General features: G+C 39.8%; 1 pseudogene; it reads right to left on the bottom strand.

Moving 5' to 3' along the window:
* Positions 1-5552: 5552 nt before the first annotated feature.
* On the bottom strand, positions 5553-5692 carry Gm22531 (annotated as a pseudogene).
* Positions 5693-10018: the final 4326 nt, after the last annotated feature.

Raw genomic sequence — 10018 nt, 5'->3', positions numbered from 1 at the left:
CATCTCTACATAATTTCAAGACCAGTGTACCAAGAGATGTTGTTGAGGCAGGGAATATGGTGGTAGCTGCTGCGATTCATACAGTCCATTTCACATTCCCTCTGGCATGCATTTCTGCTGTTGAGTTTGAAAAAAGTAAATTGTATAATGAAATGTTCATCCACAAGCAAGGAAAATAGTCTTTATTGTCAGTCTTGACCTAGAAAGACATTATTTACTGGCTTAGTCTAAATGAAGAAGTATCTTTACATAGTATTTTTAGCTTTTGCAAACCTCAGTTTTGGAAAGAGCCAACATAAGGCATGAAGAAAAGGAATTATCTCAATACTCTAGACAGGGTGGTGGAAGGAGTATCACCAGCCTGTTGGTGATTAGGGTCAACTGAATCTTGATCCAGGCCCACAGCTCTTGGATCAAGGTCCCACCTACACCTCATAATTTCCATGACTCTCCTCCTGCATTTGCACAGTCATTGCAGATGGCTCCATCACTTCCAATATCATACTGAGATGTTAAACTATGTATACCATCAGATATCATAAGCATATTGAAATTTGCGGTAGCAGAGGAATGATCTCATCCTTCAAGTATAACATCCGCAGTCCTAAAAATTCAACTTTCTTACTCTCTAACCCATTCCAAAGACCACTTTAGTAACCAAAATCCCTCAGGAAAAGTGAACCACTGTTCCCACTAGTCACTCCCAGCAACTGGCCTGGGGTTTGCATGAATAATATTTTCCAGATGTGGAATTCATGAATCTGACTGATAAGAGAGAACTCAGTCCTCATTTCATGTAAAGGTATTACTATTGTCCAGTAAAACATCTAGTCTTACTCAGCTGAGTGAGGTCACAGGAGCAGGTTATTGCTAGACCTTTTTATATCTAGCCTGTCTCTGCTGATTTTAATAGAGCCAAACTTGCTGGGGCACAGTGCCAGTGTTTGACAGCCAGTGGTTCTAGGCAATGTAGTGTGGATGCTAAACAAGTCTACACAGCAAAGATAAACACCTTGGAAGAGTGGGTCCCAGCTTCAGGCTGGACTGACCAAACATGGACACAGATAAGGAGAATGGTACCACGGATGACACAACATCTGGGAGGGGGTGTGTCTTGGGGGGAACTTGCAAGGAAGCACCATCTGGGTGTTTGTGTGTGTGTGGTGGGGTGAGAGCCAGCAATCTCAGGTAGCTAAAGATGACTCCTAGTTAGAGATGATGCTATCACACTCTCTTTGAAAAAGTTCAAAAAGCATCTGGGAATTGAATGATGAGCTTTTCGTTCACACAAATAACTAAAACACATAATTAAAATCACTGAAAAATAATTTCAAAATGCCACAAAAATACATCTGCATTTGGGAATGCATCTGTAAATTCTGACTAAATTTATTCAAATTTAATCTTTCTGTATTTCTTCAAAAGGAAGTTCCACTATAAATTGTGCTTTAAAGGAAACAAAAACAAAACTATACAAACAAACAAAAAACAAAACTGGAAAAAAAAACTCACCAGTTAGTAATGCATGGTAGAAGAAGGGTGGAAGGCTGAATCTAGAAAACTAATTTTTACCTTCTTTTCTTGACAGATAGAAATCCATGTCCACATAAAGCATGATAGAGAGGCCATTTTTAAAATTTTTAAATATTATCTGTAGAATGGAATTTCCACATATATTTCCCAGCCAGTAAAAAAAAACAAACAAACAAAAAACCTGTGTCAAAATTGTACCACCACTTGCTTTTCCCTTTCACTCCCAGAAATGGACATCTTTTAGTGCCTTAAAATATGTAATTTCTGAATCTTTTTAATTCTGGATTTCGTATTGTCTATCATGCGTTTTCTCCATTGGACTTGGTACTGGCTCAATACAAAACTAATTCATTCTGAGATCACTTTCAGGAAGAGATTCTAACTCTCAGATTAACAAATTGACAATGCACATCCAGGTAAGCACCCATTAAACAGAGTGGAAATCTTACCCGGGGGTTATGAGAAAACAGGAGGAGTCAGAGATCCACCTGGAGGAGTTGAGAAGTTGTCCCAGTCATCTATTGAGTTAGTTCCTTTACTTGGCATCCATGCCCTAAGTGGAAGACAGAAATATCACTTCAGACAGGCCTAAAGCTAATGAAAAAAGCAACAGAGTGGGCCTCAGGTTGTTAACATTTAAAGTGCACTCAGTTGAGGAGTTTAAGTTTGCCCTCTGCTTCTGTCCCCTTTGTCCCAGCCCTCCCACTTGGCTAGAACTCAGCTTCAAAGAACCTGCAGGCAACTCACAGCTCTCTCTGACTCACACTGGGCATTTCTCTGTAGGCCACTAATCTAATAAATGATTCAGCCTGACTGCTGAATTGATGAGTCTCAGGGGTGAGCTGTAGGCAGAATGAGGTCTTTCCAAAGGCTGAAAAGCACTAGAAGAATTTTCTGGAAAGTTTGCTAAAAACAGCTTTTCACCCACATATGGTCATAATGCTTTAGAAGAAACTTGTATTCTAAGCTGTAGTTTACTTACTGCAACTGTTTCATTTGTCCCTTTATTGACAGCTTTCTGAAGGTTAAAAAGACATACAGCTTTCTATTTACCGTATTCTTAGGTTAGAAAGGCATACAGATTTCTATTTACCATATTCTTAGGGCACTTTGAAGACCTTGGAATGTAATAGCCTATATTTCAACATCTTTAAATGTATACAGACTTTTGGGTTTTTTTGCAGATGGTCATTCCCATAGAATAAGCATTATTCTATTCTAGGGTGGTCAGATATTGTCTACCAAAATACATATTCATGATTGGCCTACAAGGCAGATGAAATCTGTGAATTCAAAGCCATTTTAGTAAAACACCTGAACAGTAAGAAAATATACTTATTCTAATTTTTTGCTAATAAACGATGATGTTAAAAAACAACAGTATTTTTACTCATTTTTTTAAAAAAAAGAGTGGCAATGTGAATGTAAATATTAATAATTGCTAGTCACCATTTTTACATGTTGGGCTTCCATTGTTCTTATTGTCCAATAAATACGTTAAAATAACAACATCATGAGATTTCATTTACTGTCTATCACTATGATGAAAACCATGACCTAAAGTAACTTGTGGAGGGAAGGGTTTATTTCAGTCACACTTCCACATTGTGATCTAACATCAAAGAAATTTGATGTAGGAGCTGCAGGCAGGAACCTGAAGGCAGGAACTGAAGCAGATATCATGGAGAGTGCTATGTAGTGGCTTGTTCTCCAGGGCTTGCTAAGCCTGTTTTCTTATAGACCTCAGAACTTTCCCAGGGATGGGACCATCCCTGTGAGATGTGGCACCTCTCATATCAATCATTAACAAACACAAAAATTTACAGACTTTCCTAATGTCAAATATTAGGAAAGAATATTTTCAACTGTAGTCCTTTCTTCTCAGATACCTCTAGTTTTCATCAAGTCGTCACAAAACAAGCCAGCCCAACTTGTGATCACAAAATAAAGGGATTTTAGAAACTGATAAGATATGATAATTTAATGCATTTCTAAATGATAGACAGATATTAGGGAAAAATTTAGAGTGTACAGAAATTTCTCACTTTACTTGTGGCCTAGGAGCATAGCTCAAAGACAGAGCACATGGTGAGCACACACAAGACCATGAACCTAGGCATGGACCCCAAAACCATAGACAAAAGTTCATAGATTGAGTACTTGTCTCCCAAGCATGAAGACAGAGAGAAGTCTTAGTTCTACAAAAGTAGGAAAATAAGAATAAAATAGCATGTTATTTTTAACTTTGAATGTTAGTGTTAGATTACAAACTAAGCCAAATGGAAGTGCTGCTGATAATGTCCTAAGGTAATGACTTGAGCCCACCCCAGCTCAGCCAGATACTTACTACATAAACTGAGTAATTTCTTCTTCTTCTTCTTCTTCTTCTTCTTCTTCTTCTTCTTCTTCTTCTTCTTCTTCTTCTTCTTCTTCTTCTTCTTCTTCTTCTTCTTCTTCTTCTTCTTCCTCTTCCTCTTCCTCTTCCTCCTCTTTTCCTTTCTTCCCTCCTTTCTTCTCCTTTCTCCTTTTTTCTCTTTCCTTCTCCTTTTCCCCTTCCACTTACTCTTCCTCCTCTTCCTCCTCCTCCTCCTCCTTCTCTTTCTCCTCCTCCTTTTTCTTCTACTATTAATATTTTAAAAAATATTGTATTCTTTTTTTGAGAGTTTCACATCATGCATCCCAATCCCACTCAGTTTACCTCCCCTCACACCTGCTTTCCAACCTTGCAACCCCACTCAGCAGAGTAAAAAGAAGAGTCTTTGTGGAATCTGTAGTGTGTCATAGTATACCCACAGTATACCATTTTGTCCACACATCTTTGCTTGTAAATGTTCATTGAAATCAGTCATTAGTCTGGTTCAAGGCCTCTGGCACCTCACCAGGACTTCTCTCAGATATCTCATCTTTGCCCTATGCCATAAAGATCATATAGTTTTGGATCTGTCGGATAGGCCCCTTCTTGAGCTCCAGCAGTTTATCAATGAGGTCGATGTTCAGGTTGGTCAATTCAAAGCTCTGGATTTGGGCCTGAGAGATATCTGAGCTGGACAGCCCGCCAGCTCTCCTATACTCCCACCACTTGGGTCACCTCTCCTGCCCTGCCCCAGTGGGCCCATCCAAGGCCACCACCAGCAAAGGGGCAGAGCCAGCACTCCCATTCTCATGGTCTCCAGGCTGGCTTGCTGACAACACACAGATCTAGGGCCAGCTCTACTATACTGTTTAGGCAGGATTCAGGTTCTACTCTCCAGAGAACTAGAGCTGTCTAGGGACAAGGAGAGATCTGCTCTTACATCCCTAGGAGCAGCTCTCTCATAATGCCCAGGCAATTGGGACCAATTCTGCACAGCCCTCAGATATCAACATGTCCCTGGGTAGCAGCTCAGACTATGGATAGCCACCTGACTTTTGGTGGTAACAGACACCTGTTGCTGTAGAGCCATGCACCCATATGTGGCCCCCAGTGGCAACACAGGCCAGGACCCCATCTTGGTCCCAGGTGACATCTCTGGCTACTCACATCAGGCAGTTCCTTGTTACCCTTGAGTATACTGTTCTGTCTCTCTTCATTGAGCCTACATCCTTCTGTTTCTCTTTCTCTTCCATTTCTATAGCACTTACTTGTTCCTCGTAGTAGTGCCTGGGGTCCTTGAGCACCTGGGGTTGTTTCAAGAGTGCTTTCAGGAGTGCTGTGCCCACTTCATGCTTTATGGTTCCTGGCAGAGGTCATCTCAGCCATGGTCTTTCCTGTCGGGACTGTGTGACATCAGACCAGTGGGTATCTCAGGCTAGCTCCTGTCCAGGTCCCATGGTGATTGACTGGTGGTAATCTTGGATTCACTTCCATCAGGGCTCTTGGACCCAGGCAGGCTTCTTCTATATTTGACTGGCTCCCAGCAGTGGGAGCTCATCCAGACCTGTGTAGTGCCTGACTGGTGGTTGTGGTTTTCTCAGGCTAGTTCCCTGTCTGGGTGAGGTGGGGGCAGGGGAAAGGAGCCCCCTGGAGGCAGACAAGTGGTCATCGCAGGCTCATTCTTTTTCATGGAGTATTAGACTCAGAGGTTAGAACTCTGAGCATAGATGTGGCTTGTGTCCTTTCCACCACGTACTGATGCACACATGACACAACAGCCACATCTGCAATACCTCTAGGGGCAGTAAGAGAATGATTTTGTTGTTGTTGTTGTTCTTTTCTTTCTTTATTAGATATTTTCTTTATTTACATTTCAAAGTTTATCTCCTTTCCTCATTTCCCCTCTAGGTTTTGAGACACCCTAATAAACTGTTTTATCACCCAAGGATAGGTAGTAGGTCAGTGGTTTCACCTGACTGCACAGGGTGCCATTCTCTGTAGTACTCAATAGACACTTATTTTTAATGTCCATTTTATTGAAAAGGGGCCTCAGTTGGTTGATCAAGCTGACCTAGAAATCAATTTCATCCTACCTTAACCTCCCAAGTCCTAAGTGTTGAGTTTATAGGTGTGTGACACAAAATATTGCTAATACTAGGGATTTAAAAATTTCTAAATGTTACAGAAACAATATCAAGTAATCAAGATTTAAGCTGTGGGTGAATTATATGGGTTTGAGTTTTTACGTGCTATAGTTATGACTGTAAACCACAGAGCTCAGATTAACCCCACAAACAACATCCAGATATTAAAGCCATAATTTTTTTCCAATTTTTATTAGATATTTTCTTCATTTACATTTCAAATGCTGTCCCAAAAGTCCCCTGTACCCTCCCCCTGGCCTGCTCCCCTACCTACCCGCTTCCACTTCTTGGTCCTGACCTTCCCCTGTATTGGGCATATAATGTTTGTAATACCAAGGAGCCTCTCTTCCCAGTGATGGCCGACTAGGCCATCTTCTGCTACATATGCAGCCAGAGACATGAGCTCTGGGTGTACTGGTTAGTTCATATTGTTATTTTACCTAAAGGGTTGCAGACCCCTTCAGCTCCTTGGATACTTTCTCTAGTTTCTCCATTAGGGGCCCTGGGTTCCATCCAATAGATGACTGTGAGCATCCACTTCTGTATTTGCCAGGCAAAGGCATAGCCTCACATGAGACAGCTATATCAGGGCCCTTTCACCAAAACCTTGCTGGCTTGTACATTAGTGTCTGCCTTTGATGACTGATTATGGGATGGATCCCCGGGTAGGGTAGTCTCTGGATGGTCCATCCTGTCATTTTAGCTCCAAACTTTGTCTCTGTAACTCCTTCCATGGGTATTTTGTTCCCTATTCTAAGGAGGAATGAAGTATCCACACGTTGGCCTTGCTTCTTCTTGATTTTCTTGTGTTTTGCAAATTGTATCTTGGGTGTTCTAAGTTTCTGAGCTAATATCCACTTATCAGTGAGTTCTTCTGTGATTGGGTTACTTCACTCAGGATGATATTCTCCAGATACATTCATTTGCCCAAGAATTTCATAAATTCATTGTTTTTAATAGCTGAGTAGTACTCCATTGTGTAAATGTACCACATTTTTCTGTATCTATTCCTCTCTTGAGGGACATCTGGGTTCTTTCCAGCTTTTGGCTAATATAAATAATGCTGCTATGAACATAGTGGAGCATGTGTCCTTATTACCAGTTGGAACATCTTCTGGGTATATGCCCAGGAGAGGAATTGCTGGATCTTCTGGTAGTACTATGTCTAATTTTCTGAGGAACCGCCAGACTGATTTCCAGAGTGGTTGTGCCAGCTTGTAATCACAGCAGCAATGGAGGAGTGTCCCTCTTTCTCTACATCCTTGCCAGCATCTGCTGTCACCTGAATTTTTGATCTTAGCCATTCTGACTGGTGTGAGGTAGAATCTCAGGATTGTAAAAGCCATAATTTTAATACTAAAGTTTTATTTAAATATCCTGTAGACATTCCAAATTCTTTGGATGCCTCAGTCTCTTCATAGGCCTGTAAAGAGCAAAAATAAAAATAGACTATTGTTTCTTAAGTGCTTAAATTATTTAACAGGTTTCTTCAGAGTCTAAGACTACAGTGATCTGTATTGTCAATTTTTATACAAGTGTTGATTTACTTTTATAATGAAAAATGATAGAGTATCTTAGAAATAATGAAATATATATATGTGTGTGTGTGTGTGTGTGTGTGTGTGTGTGTGTGTGTGTGTGTGTCTTTTAAAGCTTTATCAAGGGCAAACCTAAGGTCAAGGGCAGCCTATGTGGTTCTTCTTCCTCTTGGCCTACATACCTTTTCTCAGGAAACTGCAGGGTAATCTGACTGCAGGAAGGAAAATGCTTTCAGGTATGCCTTTTGGGGGATGTATATTCAGGAGGTAGGGCTGAGCCTTTATGACTTTAATGTTTTAGACAAGGCCCGGCATTCCCAATGGCCCTACTCTGATCTGCCCTTTAAATATAGCAAACTGTGTGATAAAATTCTTCTCTTTTCAACATAAAGGAAATCAAGAGTGTCTGTGCATCTCTCTCCACACATCATTGCTACTACTTTCCAGGAGATCCAAGCAATTGCTTTTGCCCAGATGGCCACCACAATGTATATCCTTGATGCTTTAGAATAATAAGGCCCCATAGTCCCCATATCCCACTCTTTCTTTCCCTGAAACTGATGTCTGAAACTTTCCCTCTTGGTAAACTTGGCTGTGAAATATATCATGACAATGCCCATACAGCTCTCTGGTCATATAAGACTGACCAGTGAAATTCAGAGCAGCAATGTGGGTTTTGTTAATAGTGCTCTGGAAGCCATCAATTACCAAGTTGAAGTAAGAGGTTCTACTTTTGTTTTGCATCTCTGTAATGTTCGGCTCAATCTTCCTACTCTGTGGGGAGTTTTTCTCATCAGTCAGAAAATTCCATATCGACACCCCAGTGTCCTGGTTAGAAGTCATGGAAGTAGTTGGTGCCTTGTTTTCAGCTACATTTACATCCTGAGAATAATTGTTTCTGGGGGTGATCAGATTTATCTTCTCATATGTTGAAAGGTTTTTAAATAGTTTTTTTTTATATTTACATGCCTTTTACATTGGCAGAGATGGAATCTACACATTGCTGTTAGTGCCTGATCCATAAGTAATGGAAATCTTTGGCCATATGAAGTGAAGATTTCATAAACTTAGTGAATAGAAAGATCGTTCTACCTCTCTTTCTGCCTCCCTTACTAGCTCTCTCTCTCTCTCTCCCTCTCTCTCTCTCTCTCTTCTTTATACTATATTATGTATACATTTATGCTTTTTATTTTCAGAGCCTCTATATAAAAGGGAAATAAAATAAGTTGATTTTGAGTGTCTTGAATGTGAAAGGGAGCAATCTGGTTTTTTAGCTGCCACTTGTCTAGTCTATATGGGTCTCTTTTTCAGTTATCCTCCAGAGCTAATCTAGATGATATCTCTTCTTTGTGTTTCCTGTTTGAGATGCTCAAATATCAGGGATAAAAGAAAATGCCATGGAAAGACAACAGAGAAAACTCTATGAAATACTTTTATAAGTTCTTTTTTAAATTTTTATTTTTATTGGATATTTTCTTTATATTTCAAGTGTTATCCCCTTTCCTGGTTTCCCCTCTGAAAAACACTTTCCTCCTATCCCCTCCTCGCTCACCCTGCTCACCAACCCATCCATTCCCTCTTCCTGGCCCTGGCATTCCCCCACACTGGGGCATACAGTTTTCATAGGACAAAAGGCCTAGCCTTCCATTGATGTCAGACTAGGCCATCCTCTGCTGCATATGCAGCTGGAGCCATGAGTCCATCCATGTGTGCTCTTTGGTTGGTGGTTTAGTCCCTGGGAGCTCTGGGGGTACTGGTTAGTTCATATTGTTGTTTTATATGTTAATTTTTAGTTGTAAGAAAAGATGTTTCCTTAAAATGTCTTATAAGTAATTTCTATATAATATAATTCTGACATTTTTATTAACTCAGAAAAAATATTTCTTTCTCTTGAACCAACTATAATAGTTACACAGTATACTTTACAATGGAGAGTAAGATATCTAAAATGATTTTTAAAAGTAGTCATTTGTAATTCAGACTAATATAAATTAGAAAAGCAAAGTAGGTCAATAAATACATAAATAAATAAAAACAGAGATGAAAATTTAAAACTCACTGTTGCCCTCAAGAACCTTTTCTATATCTGTAAGAGAAACCTATTCAAAATTAAACAGAAATACATAGTTACCTGTGCAATAAAAATGTTTTACTTTGTTTTTGAAAAGTATATATTAAGATAGAAGGTTTTCTCCCCTTGCTCCAAAATTAAGAAATTTAGACAGGCAAAGAGCATTCTTAACAAAAGCATTCTTAAAAATAAAACCATGGGAACAGCAATGGGAACAGCAATGGCTTGTGCTGTAAGATCAAGATTCGACAAATGGGACCTCATAAAATTGCAAAGCTTCTATAAGGCAAAAGATACTGTCAATAAGATAAAATGGCCACCAACAGATTGGGAAAGGGTTTTTACCAATCCTAAATCTGATAGGGGACTAATATTCAAT

The sequence above is a fragment of the Mus musculus genome, chromosome 3, assembly GCF_000001635.26.
Source record: "Mus musculus strain C57BL/6J chromosome 3, GRCm38.p6 C57BL/6J".
Classification (NCBI taxonomy): Eukaryota; Metazoa; Chordata; class Mammalia; order Rodentia; family Muridae; genus Mus; species Mus musculus.
Note: the sequence above shows the minus strand (reverse complement) of the source record. Positions and strands in the feature narration are given on the sequence as shown.